Raw genomic sequence first — 21,093 nt, 5'->3', positions numbered from 1 at the left:
GGTTTTAAAATGTTTTTTTAGGCCTGTCCAGAATGTCGCTAGTTCAGCATGACCGGGGTCACTGTTTTTGTGTCACGAAAATGAAAAAAAAATATCTGCAATTTTTTGTGAAAATGGTTTTAAAATGTTTTTTTTAGGCCTGTCCAGAATGTCGCTAGTTCGGCATGACCTGGGTCACTGTTTTTGTGTCACGAAAATGAAGAAAAAAAAATCTGCAATTTTTTGTGAAAATGGTTTTGAAAATTTTTTTAGGCCTGTCCAGAATGTCGCTTTTTCGGCATGATCGGAGTCATCGTTTTTAGGGACAATATAGAAATCTGCAATTTTTTGTGAAAATGGTTTTAAAATGTTTTTTTTTAGGCCTGTCCAGTATGTCGCTAGTTCGACATGACCGGGGTCACTGTTTTTGTGTCACGAAAATGAAAAAAAAAATCGGAGCTTTTTTTGTGAAAATGGTTCTGAAATGTTTTTTTTTAGGCCTGTCCAAAATGTCGCTAGTTCGGCATGATCGGAGTCATCGTTTTTGGTGACAAAAAAAGAAACTGCAATTTTTTGTGGAAATGGTTTTAAAATGTTTTTTTAGGCCTGTCCAGAATGTCGCTTTTTCGGCATGATCGGAATCATCGTTTTTAGGGACAAAATAGAAATCTGCAATTTTTTGTGGAAAAGGTTTTAATTTTTTTTTTTAGGCCTGTCCAGAATGTCGCTAGTTCGGCATGATCGGAGTCATCGTTTTTAGGGACAATATAGAAATCTGCAATTTTTTGTGAAAATTGTTTTAAAATGTTTTTTTTAGGCCTGTCCAGAATGTCGCTAGTTCGGCATGACCGGGGTCACTGTTTTTGTGTCACGAAAATGAAAAAAAAAAATCTGCAATTTTTTGTGAAAATGGTTTTAAAAAAAAAAATTTCGGCCAGTCCAGAATGTCGCTTTTTCAGCATGATCGGAGTCATCGTTTTTAGGGACAAAATAGAAATCTGCAATTTTTTTTGTGAAAATGATTTTAAAATGTTTTTTAGGCCTGTCCAGAATGTCGATAGTTCGGCATGACCGGGGTCACTGTTTTTGTGTCAAAAATGAAGAAAAAAATTCAGAGCTTTTTTTTGGAAAATGGTTCTAAAATGTGTTTTTTTAGGCCTGTCCAAAATGTCGCTAGTTCGGCATGATCGGAGTCATCGTTTTTGTGTCACGAAAATGAGAAAAAAAAAATCTGCAATTTTTTGTGAAAATGGTTTTAAAAATTTTTTTAGGCTGTCCAGAATGTCGCTTTTTCGGCATGATCGGAGTCATCGTTTTTAGGGACAATATAGAAATCTGCAATTTTTGTGAAAATGGTTTTAAAATGTTTTTTTAGGCCTGTCCAGAATGTCGATAGTTCGGCATGACCGGGGTCACTGTTTTTGTGTCACGAAAATGAAGAAAAAAAATCTGCAATTTTTTGTGAAAATGGTTCTAAAACTGTTTTTGTGTCAAAAAATGAAAGAAAAAAAATCTGAGCTTTTTTGTGAAAATGGTTCTAAAATGTTTTTTTAGGCCTGTCCAAAATGTCGCTAGTTCGGCATGATCGGAGTCATCGTTTTTGGTGACAAAAAAGAAACTGCAATTTTTGTGGAAATGGTTTAAAAAAATTTTTTTTTAGGCCTGTCCAGAATGTCGATAGTTCTGCATGACCGGGGTCACTGTTTTTGTGTCAAAAATGAAAAAAAGAATCTGAGCTTAATTTGTGAAAATGGTTCTAAAATGTGTTTTTTTAGGCCTGTCCAAAATGTTGCTAGTTCGGCATGATCGGAGTCATCGTTTTTGGTGACAAAAATAGAAATCTAAAATTTTTGGTGAAAATGGTTTTAAAATGTTTTTTAGGCCTGTCCAGAATGTCGCTAGTTCGGCATGACAGGGGTCACTGTTTTTGTGTCACGAAAATGAAAAAAAAATCTGCAATTTTTGTGATAATGGTTTTAAAATGTTTTTTTTAGGCCTGTCCAGAATGTCGCTAGTTTGGCATGACCGGGGTAACTGTTTTTGTGTCACGAAAATGCAAAAAAAAAATCTGCAATTTTTTGTGAAAATGGTTTTAAAAAAAAATTTTTAGGCCTGTCCAGAATGTCGCTTTTTCGGCATGATCGGAGTCATCGTTTTTAGGGACAATATAGAAATCTGCAATTTTTTGTGAAAATGGTTTTAAAATGTTTTTTTTTAGGCCTGTCCAGTATGTCGCTAGTTCGACATGACCGGGGTCACTGTTTTTGTGTCACGAAAATGAAAAAAAAAATCGGAGCTTTTTTTGTGAAAATGGTTCTGAAATGTTTTTTTTTAGGCCTGTCCAAAATGTCGCTAGTTCGGCATGATCGGAGTCATCGTTTTTGGTGACAAAAAAAGAAACTGCAATTTTTTGTGGAAATGGTTTTAAAATGTTTTTTTAGGCCTGTCCAGAATGTCGCTTTTTCGGCATGATCGGAATCATCGTTTTTAGGGACAAAATAGAAATCTGCAATTTTTTGTGGAAAAGGTTTTAATTTTTTTTTTTAGGCCTGTCCAGAATGTCGCTAGTTCGGCATGATCGGAGTCATCGTTTTTAGGGACAATATAGAAATCTGCAATTTTTTGTGAAAATTGTTTTAAAATGTTTTTTTTAGGCCTGTCCAGAATGTCGCTAGTTCGGCATGACCGGGGTCACTGTTTTTGTGTCACGAAAATGAAAAAAAAAATCTGCAATTTTTTGTGAAAATGGTTTTAAAAAAAAAATTTTCGGCCAGTCCAGAATGTCGCTTTTTCAGCATGATCGGAGTCATCGTTTTTAGGGACAAAATAGAAATCTGCAATTTTTTTTGTGAAAATGATTTTAAAATGTTTTTTTAGGCCTGTCCAGAATGTCGATAGTTCGGCATGACCGGGGTCACTGTTTTTGTGTCAAAAACTGAAAAAAAAATATCTGCAATTTTTTGTGAAAATGGTTTTAAAATGTTTTTTTTAGGCCTGTCCAGAATGTCGCTAGTTCGGCATGACCGGGGTCACTGTTTTTGTGTCAAAAACTGAAAAAAAAATATCTGCAATTTTTTGTGAAAATGGTTTTGAAAATTTTTTTTTAGGCCTGTCCAGAATGTCGCTTTTTCGGCATGATCGGAGTCATCGTTTTTAGGGACAATATAGAAATCTGCAATTTTTTGTGAAAATGGTTTTAAAATGTTTTTTTTTAGGCCTGTCCAGTATGTCGCTAGTTCGGCATGACCGGGGTCACTGTTTTTGTGTCACGAAAATGAAAAAAAAAAATCGGAGCTTTTTTTTTGTGAAAATGGTTCTAAAATGTTTTTTTTTTAGGCCTGTCCAAAATGTCGCTAGTTCGGCATGATCGGAGTCATCGTTTTTGGTGACAAAAAAGAAACTGCAATTTTTTGTGGAAATGGTTTTAATTTATTTTTTTTGGCCTGTCCAGAATGTCGCTAGTTCGGCATGATCGGAGTCATCGTTTTTAGGGACAATATAGAAATCTGCAATTTTTTGTGAAAATTGTTTTAAAATGTTTTTTTTAGGCCTGTCCAGAATGTCGCTAGTTCGGCATGAACGGGGTCACTGTTTTTGTGTCACGAAAATGAAAAAAAAAAATCTGCAATTTTTTGTGAAAATGGTTTTAAAAATTTTTTTTAGGGTGTCCAGAATGTCGCTTTTTCGGCATGATCGGAGTCATCGTTTTTAGGGACAAAATAGAAATCTGCAATTTTTTTTGTGAAAATGATTTTAAAATGTTTTTTTAGGCCTGTCCAGAATGTCGATAGTTCGGCATGACCGGGGTCACTGTTTTTGTGTCAAAAAATGAAGAAAAAAAATTCAGAGCTTTTTTTTGGAAAATGGTTCTAAAATGTGTTTTTTTAGGCCTGTCCAAAATGTCGCTAGTTCGGCATGATCGGAGTCATCGTTTTTGTGTCACGAAAATGAGAAAAAAAAAATCTGCAATTTTTTGTGAAAATGGTTTTAAAAAATTTTTTTAGGCTGTCCAGAATGTCGCTTTTTCGGCATGATCGGAGTCATCGTTTTTAGGGACAATATAGAAATCTGCAATTTTTTGTGAAAATGGTTTTAAAATGTTTTTTTAGGCCTGTCCAGAATGTCGATAGTTCGGCATGACCGGGGTCACTGTTTTTGTGTCACGAAAATGAAGAAAAAAAAATCTGCAATTTTTTGTGAAAATGGTTCTAAAACTGTTTTTGTGTCAAAAAATGAAAGAAAAAAAAATCTGAGCTTTTTTGTGAAAATGGTTCTAAAATGTTTTTTTAGGCCTGTCCAAAATGTCGCTAGTTCGGCATGATCGGAGTCATCGTTTTTGGTGACAAAAAAAGAAACTGCAATTTTTTGTGGAAATGGTTTAAAAAAATTTTTTTAGGCCTGTCCAGAATGTCGATAGTTCTGCATGACCGGGGTCACTGTTTTTGTGTCAAAAAATGAAAAAAAAGAATCTGAGCTTATTTTGTGAAAATGGTTCTAAAATGTGTTTTTTTAGGCCTGTCCAAAATGTTGCTAGTTCGGCATGATCGGAGTCATCGTTTTTGGTGACAAAAATAGAAATCTAAAATTTTTGGTGAAAATGGTTTTAAAATGTTTTTTTAGGCCTGTCCAGAATGTCGCTAGTTCGGCATGACAGGGGTCACTGTTTTTGTGTCACGAAAATGAAAAAAAAAATCTGCAATTTTTTGTGATAATGGTTTTAAAATGTTTTTTTTTAGGCCTGTCCAGAATGTCGCTAGTTTGGCATGACCGGGGTAACTGTTTTTGTGTCACGAAAATGCAAAAAAAAAATCTGCAATTTTTTGTGAAAATGGTTTTAAAAAAAATTTTTAGGCCTGTCCAGAATGTCGCTTTTTCGGCATGATCGGAGTCATCGTTTTTAGGGACAATATAGAAATCTGCAATTTTTTGTGAAAATGGTTTTAAAATGTTTTTTTTAGGCCTGTCCAGTATGTCGCTAGTTCGACATGACCGGGGTCACTGTTTTTGTGTCACGAAAATGAAAAAAAAAATCGGAGCTTTTTTGTGAAAATGGTTCTGAAATGTTTTTTTTAGGCCTGTCCAAAAATGTCGCTAGTTCGGCATGATCGGAGTCATCGTTTTTGGTGACAAAAAAGAAACTGCAATTTTTGTGGAAATGGTTTTAAAATGTTTTTTTAGGCCTGTCCAGAATGTCGCTTTTTCGGCATGATCGGAATCATCGTTTTTAGGGACAAAATAGAAATCTGCAATTTTTTGTGGAAAAGGTTTTAATTTTTTTTTTAGGCCTGTCCAGAATGTCGCTAGTTCGGCATGATCGGAGTCATCGTTTTTAGGGACAATATAGAAATCTGCAATTTTTTGTGAAAATTGTTTTAAAATGTTTTTTTTAGGCCTGTCCAGAATGTCGCTAGTTCGGCATGACCGGGGTCACTGTTTTTGTGTCACGAAAATGAAAAAAAAATCTGCAATTTTTGTGAAAATGGTTTTAAAAAAAAAAATTTCGGCCAGTCCAGAATGTCGCTTTTTCAGCATGATCGGAGTCATCGTTTTTAGGGACAAAATAGAAATCTGCAATTTTTTTTGTGAAAATGATTTTAAAATGTTTTTTTAGGCCTGTCCAGAATGTCGATAGTTCGGCATGACCGGGGTCACTGTTTTGTGTCAAAAACTGAAAAAAAATATCTGCAATTTTTTGTGAAAATGGTTTTAAAATGTTTTTTTAGGCCTGTCCAGAATGTCGCTAGTTCGGCATGACCGGGGTCACTGTTTTTGTGTCAAAAACTGAAAAAAAAATATCTGCAATTTTTTGTGAAAATGGTTTTGAAAATTTTTTTTTAGGCCTGTCCAGAATGTCGCTTTTTCGGCATGATCGGAGTCATCGTTTTTAGGGACAATATAGAAATCTGCAATTTTTTGTGAAAATGGTTTTAAAATGTTTTTTTTTAGGCCTGTCCAGTATGTCGCTAGTTCGGCATGACCGGGGTCACTGTTTTTGTGTCACGAAAATGAAAAAAAAATCGGAGCTTTTTTTTGTGAAAATGGTTCTAAAATGTTTTTTTTTTAGGCCTGTCCAAAATGTCGCTAGTTCGGCATGATCGGAGTCATCGTTTTTGGTGACAAAAAAGAAACTGCAATTTTTTGTGGAAATGGTTTTAATTTATTTTTTTTGGCCTGTCCAGAATGTCGCTAGTTCGGCATGATCGGAGTCATCGTTTTTAGGGACAATATAGAAATCTGCAATTTTTTGTGAAAATTGTTTTAAAATGTTTTTTTTAGGCCTGTCCAGAATGTCGCTAGTTCGGCATGAACGGGGTCACTGTTTTTGTGTCACGAAAATGAAAAAAAAAAATCTGCAATTTTTTGTGAAAATGGTTTTAAAAATTTTTTTTAGGGTGTCCAGAATGTTGCTTTTTCGGCATGATCGGAGTCATCGTTTTTAGGGACAAAATAGAAATCTGCAATTTTTTTTGTGAAAATGATTTTAAAATGTTTTTTTAGGCCTGTCCAGAATGTCGATAGTTCGGCATGACCGGGGTCACTGTTTTTGTGTCAAAAAATGAAGAAAAAAAATTCAGAGCTTTTTTTTGGAAAATGGTTCTAAAATGTGTTTTTTTAGGCCTGTCCAAAATGTCGCTAGTTCGGCATGATCGGAGTCATCGTTTTTGTGTCACGAAAATGAGAAAAAAAATCTGCAATTTTTTGTGAAAATGGTTTTAAAAATTTTTTTAGGCTGTCCAGAATGTCGCTTTTTCGGCATGATCGGAGTCATCGTTTTTAGGGACAATATAGAAATCTGCAATTTTTGTGAAAATGGTTTTAAAATGTTTTTAGGCCTGTCCAGAATGTCGATAGTTCGGCATGACCGGGGTCACTGTTTTTGTGTCACGAAAATGAAGAAAAAAAATCTGCAATTTTTGTGAAAATGGTTCTAAAACTGTTTTTGTGTCAAAAAATGAAAGAAAAAAAAATCTGAGCTTTTTTTGTGAAAATGGTTCTAAAATGTTTTTTTAGGCCTGTCCAAAATGTCGCTAGTTCGGCATGATCGGAGTCATCGTTTTTGGTGACAAAAAAGAAACTGCAATTTTTGTGGAAATGGTTTAAAAAAAATTTTTTAGGCCTGTCCAGAATGTCGATAGTTCTGCATGACCGGGGTCACTGTTTTTGTGTCAAAAAATGAAAAAAAAGAATCTGAGCTTAATTTGTGAAAATGGTTCTAAAATGTGTTTTTTTAGGCCTGTCCAAAATGTTGCTAGTTCGGCATGATCGGAGTCATCGTTTTTGGTGACAAAAATAGAAATCTAAAATTTTGGTGAAAATGGTTTTAAAATGTTTTTTTAGGCCTGTCCAGAATGTCGCTAGTTCGGCATGACAGGGGTCACTGTTTTTGTGTCACGAAAATGAAAAAAAAAATCTGCAATTTTTTGTGATAATGGTTTTAAAATGTTTTTTTTTAGGCCTGTCCAGAATGTCGCTAGTTTGGCATGACCGGGGTAACTGTTTTTGTGTCACGAAAATGCAAAAAAAAAATCTGCAATTTTTGTGAAAATGGTTTTAAAAAAAATTTTTAGGCCTGTCCAGAATGTCGCTTTTTCGGCATGATCGGAGTCATCGTTTTTAGGGACAAAATAGAAATCTGCAATTTTTTGTGAAAATGGTTTTAAAATGTTTTTTTTTAGGCCTGTCCAGTATGTCGCTAGTTCGACATGACCGGGGTCACTGTTTTTGTGTCACGAAAATGAAAAAAAAATCGGAGCTTTTTTTTGTGAAAATGGTTCTAAAATGTTTTTTTTAGGCCTGTCCAAAATGTCGCTAGTTCGGCATGATCGGAGTCATCGTTTTTGGTGACAAAAAGAAACTGCAATTTTTGTGGAAATGGTTTAAAAAAATTTTTTAGGCCTGTCCAGAATGTCGCTAGTTCGGCATGACCGGGGTCACTGTTTTTGTGTCACGAAAATGAAAAAAAAATATCTGCAATTTTTTTGTGAAAATGGTTTTAAAATGTTTATTTTAGGCCTGTCCAGTATGTCGCTAGTTCGGCATGATCGGAATCATCGTTTTTAGGGACAAAATAGAAATCTGCAATTTTTTGTGGAAATGGTTTTAATTTATTTTTTTGGGCCTGTCCAGAATGTCGCTAGTTCGGCATGATCGGAGTCATCGTTTTTAGGGACAATATAGAAATCTGCAATTTTTTGTGAAAATTGTTTTAAAATGTTTTTTTTAGGCCTGTCCAGAATGTCGCTAGTTCGGCATGACCGGGGTCACTGTTTTTGTGTCACGAAAATGAAAAAAAAAAATCTGCAATTTTTTGTGAAAATGGTTTTAAAAAAATTTTTTAGGGTGTCCAGAATGTCGCTTTTTCGGCATGATCGGAGTCATCGTTTTTAGGGACAAAATAGAAATCTGCAATTTTTTTTGTGAAAATGATTTTAAAATGTTTTTTTAGGCCTGTCCAGAATGTCGATAGTTCGGCATGACCGGGGTCACTGTTTTTGTGTCAAAAACTGAAAAAAAATATCTGCAATTTTTTGTGAAAATGGTTTTAAAATGTTTTTTTTAGGCCTGTCCAGAATGTCGCTAGTTCGGCATGACCGGGGTCACTGTTTTTGTGTCACGAAAATGAAAAAAAAAATCTGCAATTTTTTGTGATAATGGTTTTAAAATGGGTTTTTAGGCCTGTCCAGAATGTCGCTAGTTTGGCATGACCGGGGTAACTGTTTTTGTGTCACGAAAATGCAAAAAAAAAATCTGCAATTTTTTGTGAAAATGGTTTTGAAATTTTTTTTTTTGGCCTGTCCAGAATGTCGCTTTTTCGGCATGATCGGAGTCATCGTTTTTAGGGACAATATAGAAATCTGCAATTTTTGTGAAAATGGTTTTAAAATGTTTTTTTAGGCCTGTCCAGTATGTCGCTAGTTCGGCATGACCGGGGTCACTGTTTTTGTGTCACGAAAATGAAAAAAAAAATCGGAGCTTTTTTTGTGAAAATGGTTCTAAAATGTTTTTTTTAGGCCTGTCCAAAATGTCGCTAGTTCGGCATGATCGGAGTCATCGTTTTTGGTGACAAAAAGAAACTGCAATTTTTGTGGAAATGGTTTAAAAAAATTTTTTTAGGCCTGTCCAGAATGTCGCTAGTTCGGCATGACCGGGGTCACTGTTTTTGTGTCACGAAAATGAAAAAAAAATATCTGCAATTTTTTTGTGAAAATGGTTCTAAAATGGGTTTTTTTAGGCCTGTCCAGTATGTCGCTAGTTCGGCATGATCGAGTCATCGTTTTTAGGGACAATATAGAAATCTGCAATTTTTTGTGAATATTGTTTTAAAATGTTTTTTTAGGCCTGTCCAGAATGTCGCTAGTTCGGCATGACCGGGGTCACTGTTTTTGTGTCACGAAAATGAAAAAAAAAATCTGCAATTTTTTGTGAAAATGGTTTTAAAAAAATTTTTAGGGTGTCCAGAATGTCGCTTTTCGGCATGATCGGAGTCATCGTTTTTAGGGACAATATAGAAATCTGCAATTTTTTGTGAAAATGATTTTAAAATGTTTTTTAGGCCTGTCCAGAATGTCGATAGTTCGGCATGACCGGGTCACTGTTTTTTGTATCAAAAAATGAAAAAAAAATTCAGAGCTTTTTTTGGAAAATGGTTCTAAAATGTGTTTTTTAGGCCTGTCCAAAATGTCGCTAGTTCGGCATGATCGGAGTCATCGTTTTTGGTGACAAAAAAGAAACTGCAATTTTTGTGGAAATGGTTTAAAAAATTTTTAGGCCTGTCCAGAATGTCGCTTAGCTCGGCATGACCGGGGTCACTGTTTTTGTGTCACGAAAATGATAAAAAAAACTGAGCTTTTTTGTGAAAATGGTTCTAAAATGGTTTTTTTAGGCCTGTCCAAAATGTCGCTAGTTCGGCATGATCGGAGTCATCGTTTTTGGTGACAAAAATAGAAATCTGCAATTTTTTGTGAAAATGGTTTTAAAATGTTTTTTTAGGCCTGTCCAGAATGTCGCTAGTTCAGCATGACCGGGGTCACTGTTTTTGTGTCACGAAAATGAAAAAAAAATCTGCAATTTTTGTGAAAATGGTTTTGAAAATTTTTTTTGGCCTGTCCAGAATGTCGCTTTTTCGGCATGATCGGAGTCATCGTTTTTAGGGACAATATAGAAATCTGCAATTTTTTGTGAAAATGGTTTTAAAATGTTTTTTAGGCCTGTCCAGTATGTCGCTAGTTCGGCATGACCGGGGTCACTGTTTTTGTGTCACGAAAACGAAAAAAATAATCTGAGCTTTTTTTGTGAAAATGGTTCTAAAATGTTTTTTTTAGGCCTGTCCAAAATGTCGCTAGTTCGGCATGATCGGAGTCATCGTTTTTGGTGACAAAAAAGAAACTGCAATTTTTTGTGGAAATGGTTTAAAAAAATTTTTTTAGGCCTGTCCAGAATGTCGCTAGTTCGGCATGACCGGGGTCACTGTTTTTGTGTCACGAAAATGAAAAAAAAATATCTGCAATTTTTTTGTGAAAATGGTTTTAAAATGTTTATTTTAGGCCTGTCCAGTATGTCGCTAGTTCGGCATGATCGGAGTCATCGTTTTTAGGGACAATATAGAAATCTGCAATTTTTTGTGAATATTGTTTTAAAATGTTTTTTTAGGCCTGTCCAGAATGTCGCTAGTTCGGCATGACCGGGGTCACTGTTTTTGTGTCACGAAAATGAAAAAAAAATCTGCAATTTTTTGTGAAAATGGTTTTAAAATTTTTTTTAGGGTGTCCAGAATGTCGCTTTTTCGGCATGATCGGAGTCATCGTTTTTAGGGACAATATAGAAATCTGCAATTTTTTGTGAAAATGATTTTAAAATGTTTTTTAGGCCTGTCCAGAATGTCGATAGTTCGGCATGACCGGGGTCACTGTTTTTGTATCAAAAAATGAAAAAAAATTCAGAGCTTTTTTTGGAAAATGGTTCTAAAATGTGTTTTTTTAGGCCTGTCCAAAATGTCGCTAGTTCGGCATGATCGGAGTCATCGTTTTTGGTGACAAAAAAGAAACTGCAATTTTTGTGGAAATGGTTTAAAAAAATTTTTTTAGGCCTGTCCAGAATGTCGCTAGCTCGGCATGACCGGGGTCACTGTTTTTGTGTCACGAAAATGATAAAAAAACTGAGCTTTTTTTGTGAAAATGGTTCTAAAATGGGTTTTTTTAGGCCTGTCCAAAATGTCGCTAGTTCGGCATGATCGGAGTCATCGTTTTTGGTGACAAAAATAGAAATCTGCAATTTTTGTGAAAATGGTTTTAAAATGTTTTTTAGGCCTGTCCAGAATGTCGCTAGTTCAGCATGACCGGGGTCACTGTTTTTGTGTCACGAAAATGAAAAAAAAATATCTGCAATTTTTTGTGAAAATGGTTTTAAAATGTTTTTTTTAGGCCTGTCCAGAATGTCGCTAGTTCGGTATGACCGGGGTCACTGTTTTTGTGTCACGAAAATGAAAAAAAAAAATCTGCAATTTTTTGTGAAAATGGTTTTGAACATTTTTTTTAGGCCTGTCCAGAATGTCGCTTTTTCGGCATGATCGGAGTCATCGTTTTTAGGGACAATATAGAAATCTACAATTTTTTGTGAAAATGGTTTTAAAATGTTTTTTTAGGCCTGTCCAGAATGTCGATAGTTCGGCATGACCGGGGTCACTGTTTTTGTGTCAAAAAATGAAGAAAAAAAATCTGAGCTTTTTTGTGAAAATGGTTCTGAAATGTTTTTTTTAGGCCTGTCCAAAATGTCGCTAGTTCGGGCATGATCGGAGTCATCGTTTTTGGTGACAAAAAAGAAACTGCAATTTTTTGTGGAAATGGTTTTAAAATGTTTTTTTAGGCCTGTCCAGAATGTCGCTTTTTCGGCATGATCGGAATCATCGTTTTTAGGGACAAAATAGAAATCTGCAATTTTTTGTGGAAAAGGTTTTAATTTTTTTTTTTAGGCCTGTCCAGAATGTCGCTAGTTCGGCATGATCGGAGTCATCGTTTTTAGGGACAATATAGAAATCTGCAATTTTTGTGAAAATTGTTTTAAAATGTTTTTTAGGCCTGTCCAGAATGTCGCTAGTTCGGCATGACCGGGGTCACTGTTTTTGTGTCACGAAAATGAAAAAAAAAAATCTGCAATTTTTTGTGAAAATGGTTTTAAAAAAAATTTTAGGCTGTCCAGAATGTCGCTTTTTCGGCATGATCGGAGTCATCGTTTTTAGGGACAATATAGAAATCTGCAATTTTTTGTGAAAATGATTTTAAAATGTTTTTTTAGGCCTGTCCAGAATGTCGATAGTTCGGCATGACCGGGGTCACTGTTTTTGTGTCAAAAAATGAAAAAAAAAATTCAGAGCTTTTTTTGGGAAAATGGTTCTAAAATGTGTTTTTTTAGGCCTGTCCAAAATGTCGCTAGTTCGGCATTATCGGAGTCATCGTTTTTGGTGACAAAAAAAGAAACTGCAATTTTTTGTGGAAATGGTTTAAAAAAAATTTTTTAGGCCTGTCCAGAATGTCGCTAGCTCGGCATGACCGGGGTCACTGTTTTTTGTCACGAAAATGATAAAAAAACGGAGCTTTTTTTGTGAAAATGGTTCTAAAATGGGTTTTTTTAGGCCTGTCCAAAATGTCGCTAGTTCGGCATGATCGGAGTCATCGTTTTTGGTGACAAAAATAGAAATCTGCAATTTTTGTGAAAATGGTTTTAAAATGTTTTTTTTAGGCCTGTCCAGAATGTCGATAGTTCGGCATGACCGGGGTCACTGTTTTTGTGTCACGAAAATGAAGAAAAAAAAATCTGCAATTTTTTGTGAAAATGGTTCTAACACTGTTTTTGTGTCAAAAAATGAAAAAAAAGAATCTGAGCTTATTTTGTGAAAATGGTTCTAAAATGTTTTTTTTAGGCCTGTCCAAAATGTTGCTAGTTCGGCATGATCGGAGTCATCGTTTTTGGTGACAAAAATAGAAATCTAAAATTTTTTGTGAAAATGGTTTTAAAATGTTTTTTTAGGCCTGTCCAGAATGTCGCTAGCTCGGCATGACCGGGGTCACTGTTTTTGTGTCACGAAAATGATAAAAAAACGGAGCTTTTTTTGTGAAAATGGTTCTAAAATGGGTTTTTTTAGGCCTGTCCAAAATGTCGCTAGTTCGGCATGATCGGAGTCATCGTTTTTGGTGACAAAAATAGAAATCTGCAATTTTTTGTGAAAATGGTTTTAAAATGTTATTTTAGGCCTGTCGAGAATGTCGCTAGTTCAGCATGACCGGGGTCACTGTTTTTGTGTCACGAAAATGAAAAAAAAATATCTGCAATTTTTTGTGAAAATGGATTTAAAATGTTTTTTTTAGGCCTGTCCAGAATGTCGCTAGTTCGGCATGACCGGGGTCACTGTTTTTGTGTCACGAAAATGAAAAAAAAAAATCTGCAATTTTTTGTGAAAATGGTTTTTAACATTTTTTTTAGGCCTGTCCAGAATGTCGCTTTTTCGGCATGATCGGAGTCATCGTTTTTAGGGACAATATAGAAATCTGCAATTTTTTGTGAAAATGGTTTTAAAATGTTTTTTTAGGCCTGTCCAGAATGTCGATAGTTCGGCATGACCGGGGTTTTTGTGTCACGAAAATGAAGAAAAAAAAATCTGCAATTTTTTGTGAAAATGGTTCTAAAACTGTTTTTGTGTCAAAAAATGAAAGAAAAAAAAATCTGAGCTTTTTTTGTGAAAATGGTTCTAAAATGTTTTTTTTAGGCCTGTCCAAAATGTCGCTAGTTCGGCATGATCGGAGTCATCGTTTTTGGTGACAAAAAAAGAAACTGCAATTTTTTGTGGAAATGGTTTAAAAAAAAATTTTTAGGCCTGTCCAGAATGTCGATAGTTCGGCATGACCGGGGTCACTGTTTTTGTGTCAAAAAATGAAAAAAAAGAATCTGAGCTTATTTTGTGAAAATGGTTCTAAAATGTGTTTTTTTAGGCCTGTCCAAAATGTTGCTAGTTCGGCATGATCGGAGTCATCGTTTTTGGTGACAAAAATAGAAATCTAAAATTTTTTGTGAAAATGGTTTTAAAATGTTTTTTTAGGCCTGTCCAGAATGTCGCTAGTTCGGCATGACAGAGGTCACTGTTTTTGTGTCACGAAAATGAAAAAAAAAATCTGCAATTTTTGTGATAATGGTTTTAAAATGTTTTTTTAGGCCTGTCCAGAATGTCGCTAGTTTGGCATGACCGGGGTAACTGTTTTTGTGTCACGAAAATGCAAAAAAAAAATCTGCAATTTTTTGTGAAAATGGTTTTTAAAAAAAAATTTTAGGCCTGTCCAGAATGTCGCTTTTTCGGCATGACAGGGGTCACTGTTTTTGTGTCACGAAAATGAAAAAAAAAATCTGCAATTTTTTGTGAAAATGGTTTTTAAAAAATTTTTTTAGGCCTGTCCAGAATGTCGCTTTTCGGCATGATCGGAGTCATCGTTTTTAGGGACAAAATAGAAATCTGCAATTTTTTGTGAAAATGGTTTTAAAATGTTTTTTTTTAGGCCTGTCCAGTATGTCGCTAGTTCGACATGACCGGGGTCACTGTTTTTGTGTCACGAAAATGAAAAAAAAAATCGGAGCTTTTTTTTGTGAAAATGGTTCTAAAATGTTTTTTTTAGGCCTGTCCAAAATGTCGCTAGTTCGGCATGATCGGAGTCATCGTTTTTGGTGACAAAAAGAAACTGCAATTTTTGTGGAAATGGTTTAAAAAAATTTTTTAGGCCTGTCCAGAATGTCGCTAGTTCGGCATGACCGGGGTCACTGTTTTTGTGTCACGAAAATGAAAAAAAATATCTGCAATTTTTTGTGAAAATGGTTTTAAAATGTTTATTTTAGGCCTGTCCAGTATGTCGCTAGTTCGGCATGATCGGAATCATCGTTTTTAGGGACAAAATAGAAATCTGCAATTTTTGTGGAAATGGTTTTAATTTATTTTTTTTGGCCTGTCCAGAATGTCGCTAGTTCGGCATGATCGGAGTCATCGTTTTTAGGGACAATATAGAAATCTGCAATTTTTTGTGAAAATTGTTTTAAAATGTTTTTTTTTAGGCCTGTCCAGAATGTCGCCAGTTCGGCATGACCGGGGTCACTGTTTTTGTGTCACGAAAATGAAAAAAAAAAATCAGCAATTTTTTGTGAAAATGGTTTTAAAAATTTTTTTTAGGGTGTCCAGAATGTCGCTTTTTCGGCATGATCGGAGTCATCGTTTTTAGGGACAAAATAGAAATCTGCAATTTTTTTTGTGAAAATGATTTTAAAATGTTTTTTTAGGCCTGTCCAGAATGTCGATAGTTCGGCATGACCGGGGTCACTGTTTTTGTGTCAAAAACTGAAAAAAAATATCTGCAATTTTTTGTGAAAATGGTTTTAAAATGTTTTTTTAGGCCTGTCCAGAATGTCGCTAGTTCGGCATGACCGGGGTCACTGTTTTTGTGTCACGAAAATGAAAAAAAATCTGCAATTTTTGTGATAATGGTTTTAAAATGTTTTTTTTTAGGCCTGTCCAGAATGTCGCTAGTTTGGCATGACCGGGGTAACTGTTTTTGTGTCACGAAAATGCAAAAAAAAAATCTGCAATTTTTGTGAAAATGGTTTTGAACATTTTTTTTAGGCCTGTCCAGAATGTCGCTTTTTCGGCATGATCGGAGTCATCGTTTTTAGGGACAATATAGAAATCTGCAATTTTTTGTGAAAATGGTTTTAAAATGTTTTTTTTTAGGCCTGTCCAGTATGTCGCTAGTTCGGCATGACCGGGGTCACTGTTTTTGTGTCACGAAAATGAAAAAAAAAATCGGAGCTTTTTTTTTGTGAAAATGGTTCTAAAATGTTTTTTTTTAGGCCTGTCCAAAATGTCGCTAGTTCGGCATGATCGGAGTCATCGTTTTTGGTGACAAAAAAGAAACTGCAATTTTTTGTGGAAATGGTTTAAAAAATTTTTTTAGGCCTGTCCAGAATGTCGCTAGTTCGGCATGACCGGGGTCACTGTTTTTGTGTCACGAAAATGAAAAAAAAATATCTGCAATTTTTTTGTGAAAATGGATTTAAAATGTTTATTTTAGGCCTGTCCAGTATGTCGCTAGTTCGGCATGATCGGAATCATCGTTTTTAGGGACAAAATAGAAATCTGCAATTTTTTGTGGAAATGGTTTTAATTTATTTTTTTTGGCCTGTCCAGAATGTCGCTAGTTCGGCATGATCGGAGTCATCGTTTTTAGGGACAATATAGAAATCTGCAATTTTTTGTGAAAATTGTTTTAAAATGTTTTTTTTAGGCCTGTCCAGAATGTCGCTAGTTCGGCATGACCGGGGTCACTGTTTTTGTGTCACGAAAATGAAAAAAAAAAATCTGCAATTTTTTGTGAAAATGGTTTTGAACATTTTTTTAGGCCTGTCCAGAATGTCGCTTTTTCGGCATGATCGGAGTCATCGTTTTTAGGGACAATATAGAAATCTACAATTTTTTGTGAAAATGGTTTTAAAATGTTTTTTTAGGCCTGTCCAGAATGTCGATAGTTCGACATGACCGGGGTCACTGTTTTTGGTGACAAAAAAAGAAACTGCAATTTTTTGTGGAAATGGTTTTGAACATTTTTTTTAGGCCTGTCCAGAATGTCGCTTTTTCGGCATGATCGGAGTCATCGTTTTTAGGGACAATATAGAAATCTACAATATTTTGTGAAAATGGTTTTAAAATGTTTTTTAGGCCTGTCCAGAATGGCGCTTAGTTCGGCATGACCGGGGTCACTGTTTTGTGTTACGAAAATGAAAAAAAAAAACTGAGCTTTTTTGTGAAAATGGTTCTAAAATTGTTTTTTTAGGCCTGTCCAAAATGTCGCTAGTTCGGCATGATCGGAGTCATCGTTTTTGGTGACAAAAATAGAAATCTGCAATTTTTGTGAAAATGGTTTTAAAATGTTTTTTAGGCCTGTCCAGAATGTCGATAGTTCGGCATGACCGGGGTCACTGTTTTTGTGTCACGAAAATGAAGAAAAAAAATCTGCAATTTTTTGTGAAAATGGTTCTAAAATGTTTTTTTTTAGGCCTGTCCAGAATGTCGCTAGTTCGGCATGACCGAGGTCACTGTTTTTGTGTCACGAAAATGAAAAAAAAATCTGCAATTTTTTGTGAAAATGGTTTTACATTTTTTTTTAGGCCTGTCCAGAATGTCGCTTTTTCGGCATGATCGGAGTCATCGTTTTTAGGGACAATATAGAAATCTGCAATTTTTGTGAAAATGGATTTAAAATGTTTTTTTAGGCCTGTCCAGAATGTCGATAGTTCGGCATGACCGGGATCACTGTTTTTGTGTCAAAAAAGAAAAAAAGAATCTGAGCTTATTTTGTGAAAATGGTTCTAAAATGTTTTTTTTTAGGCCTGTCCAAAATGTCGCTAGTTCGGCATGATCGGAGTCATCGTTTTTGGTGACAAAAAAGAGACTGCAATTTTTTGTGGAAATGGTTTAAAAAAATTTTTTTAGGCCTGTCCAGAATGTCGCTAGTTCGGCATGACCGGGGTCACTGTTTTTGTGTCACGAAAATGAAAAAAAAATATCTGCAATTTTTTTGTGAAAATGGTTTTAAAATGTTTTTTTTAGGCCTGTCCAGTATGTCGCTAGTTCGGCATGATCGGAATCATCGTTTTTAGGGACAAAATAGAAATCTGCAATTTTTTGTGGAAATGGTTTTAATTTATTTTTTTGGCCTGTCCAGAATGTCGCTAGTTCGGCATGATCGGAGTCATCGTTTTTGGTGACAAAAATAGAAATCTGCAATTTTTGTGAAAATTGTTTTAAAATGTTTTTTTAGGCCTGTCCAGAATGTCGCTAGTTCGGCATGACCGGGGTCACTGTTTTTGTGTCACGAAAATGAAAAAAAATATCAGCAATTTTTTGTGAAAATGGTTTTAAAATGTTTTTTTAGGCCTGTCCAGAATGTCGCTAGTTCGGCATGACCGGGGTCACTGTTTTTGTGTCACGAAAATGAAAAAAAAAATCTGCAATTTTTGTGAAAATGGTTTTGAACATTTTTTTAGGCCTGTCCAGAATCTCGCTTTTTCGGCATGATCGGAGTCATCGTTTTTAGGGACAATATAGAAATCTGCAATTTTTTGTGAAAATGGTTTTAAAATGTTTTTTTAGGCCTGTCCAGAATGTCGATAGTTCGGCATGACCGGGGTCACTGTTTTTGTGTCACGAAAATGAAGAAAAAGAATCTGCAATTTTTGTGAAAATGGTTCTAAAACTGTTTTTGTGTCAAAAATGAAAGAAAAAAAATCTGAGCTTTTTTTGTGAAAATGGTTCTAAAATGTTTTTTTTAGGCCTGTCCAAAATGTCGCTAGTTCGGCATGATCGGAGTCATCGTTTTTGGTGACAAAAAAAGAAACTGCAATTTTTTGTGGAAATGGTTTAAAAACATTTTTTTAGGCCTGTCCAGAATGTCGCTAGTTCGGCATGACAGGGGTCACTGTTTTTGTGTCACGAAAATGAAAAAAAATCTGCAATTTTTGTGATAATGGTTTTAAAATGTTTTTTTTAGGCCTGTCCAGAATGTCGCTAGTTTGGCATGACCGGGGTAACTGTTTTTGTGTCACGAAAATGCAAAAAAAAAATCTGCAATTTTTTGTGAAAATGGTTTTGAAAAATTTTTTTTAGGCCTGTCCAGAATGTCGCTTTTTCGGCATGATCGGAGTCATCGTTTTTAGGGACAATATAGAAATCTGCAATTTTTTGTGAAAATGGTTTTAAAATGTTTTTTTTAGGCCTGTCCAGTATGTCGCTAGTTCGGCATGACCGGGGTCACTGTTTTTGTGTCACGAAAATGAAAAAAAAAAATCGGAGCTTTTTTTTTGTGAAAATGGTTCTAAAATGTTTTTTTTTAGGCCTGTCCAAAATGTCGCTAGTTCGGCATGACCGGGGTCACTGTTTTTGTGTCACGAAAATGAAAAAAAAAAATCGGAGCTTTTTTTTTGTGAAAATGGTTCTAAAATGTTTTTTTTTAGGCCTGTCCAAAATGTCGCTAGTTCGGCATGATCGGAGTCATCGTTTTTGGTGACAAAAAAGAAACTGCAATTTTTTGTGGAAATGGTTTAAAAAAAATGTTTTAGGCCTGTCCAGAATGTCGCTAGTTCGGCATGACCGGGGTCACTGTTTTTGTGTCACGAAAATGAAAAAAAAATATCTGCAATTTTTTTGTGAAAATGGTTTTAAAATGTTTTTTTTAGGCCTGTCCAGTATGTCGCTAGTTCGGCATGATCGGAATCATCGTTTTTAGGGACAAAATAGAAATCTGCAATTTTTTGTGGAAATGGTTTTAATTTATTTTTTTTGGCCTGTCCAGAATGTCGCTAGTTCGGCATGATCGGAGTCATCGTTTTTGGTGACAAAAATAGAAATCTGCAATTTTTTGTGAAAATTGTTTTAAAATGTTTTTTTTAGGCCTGTCCAGAATGTCGCTAGTTCGGCATGACCGGGGTCACTGTTTTTGTGTCACGAAAATGAAAAAAAAATATCAGCAATTTTTTGTGAAAATGGTTTTAAAATGTTTTTTTAGGCCTGTCCAGAATGTCGCTAGTTCGGCATGACCGGGGTCACTGTTTTTGTGTCACGAAAATGAAAAAAAAAAATCTGCAATTTTTTGTGAAAATGGTTTTGAACATTTTTTTTAGGCCTGTCCAGAATCTCGCTTTTTCGGCATGATCGGAGTCATCGTTTTTAGGGACAATATAGAAATCTGCAATTTTTTGTGAAAATGGTTTTAAAATGTTTTTTAGGCCTGTCCAGAATGTCGATAGTTCGGCATGACCGGGGTCACTGTTTTTGTGTCACGAAAATGAAGAAAAAGAATCTGCAATTTTTGTGAAAATGGTTCTAAAACTGTTTTTGTGTCAAAAATGAAAGAAAAAAAAATCTGAGCTTTTTTGTGAAAATGGTTCTAAAATGTTTTTTTAGGCCTGTCCAAAATGTCGCTAGTTCGGCATGATCGGAGTCATCGTTTTTGGTGACAAAAAAAGAAACTGCAATTTTTTGTGGAAATGGTTTAAAAACATTTTTTTAGGCCTGTCCAGAATGTCGATAGTTCGTGTCACGAAAATGATAGTCGATAGTTTGTGTCACGAAAATGAAAAAAAAAAATCTGCAATTTTTTTTGAAAATGGTTCTAAAATGGTTTTTTTTAAGCCTGTCCAGAATGTCGCTAGTTCGGCATGATCGGAGTCATCGTTTTTGGTGACAAAAATAGAAATCTGCAATTTTTTGTGAAAATGGTTTTAAAATGTTTTTTTTTAGGCCTGTCCAGAATGTCGCTTTTTCGGCATGATCGGAATCATAGTTTTTAGGGACAAAATAGAAATCTGCAATTTTTTGTGAAAATGGTTTAAAAAAAATGTATAAGGCCTGTCCAGAATGTCGCTTTTTCGGCATGATCTTAGTCGTCGTTTTTAGGGACAAAATAGAAATCTGCAATTTTTTGTGAAAATGGTTTTAAAATGTTTTTTAGGCCTGTCCAGAATGTCGCTAGTTCGGCATGACCGGGGTCACTGTTTTTGTGTCACGAAAATGAAAAAAAAATATCTGCAATTTTTGTGAAAATGGTTTTTAATTTTTTTTTTAGGCCTGTCCAGAATGTCACTTTTTCGGCATGATCGGAGTCATCGTTTTTAGGGACAAAATAGAAATCTGCAATTTTTTAAGAAAATGGTTTAAAAAAAAATGTTTAGGCCTGTCCAGAATGTCGCTTTTTCGGCATGATCGGAGTCATCGTTTTTAGGGACAAAATAGAAATCTGCGATTTTTTGTGAAAATGGTTTTAAAATGGTTTTTTAGGCCTGTCCAGAATGTCGATAGTTGGGCATGACCGGGGTCACTGTTTTTGTGTCACGAAAATGAAAAAAAAATATCTGGAATTTTTTGTGAAAATGGTTTTCAATTTTTGTTTTAGGCCTGTCCAGAATGTCGCTTTTTCGGCATGATCGGAGTCATCGTTTTTAGGGACAAAATAGAAATCTGCAATTTTTTGTGAAAATGGTTTTAAAATGTTTTTTTAGGCCTGTCCAGAATGTCGATAGTTCGGCATGACCGGG

Source organism: Salmo salar, chromosome ssa20 (assembly GCF_905237065.1).
Source record: "Salmo salar chromosome ssa20, Ssal_v3.1, whole genome shotgun sequence".
NCBI classification, from domain to species: Eukaryota; Metazoa; Chordata; class Actinopteri; order Salmoniformes; family Salmonidae; genus Salmo; species Salmo salar.
This window is presented reverse-complemented; position numbering follows the sequence as displayed.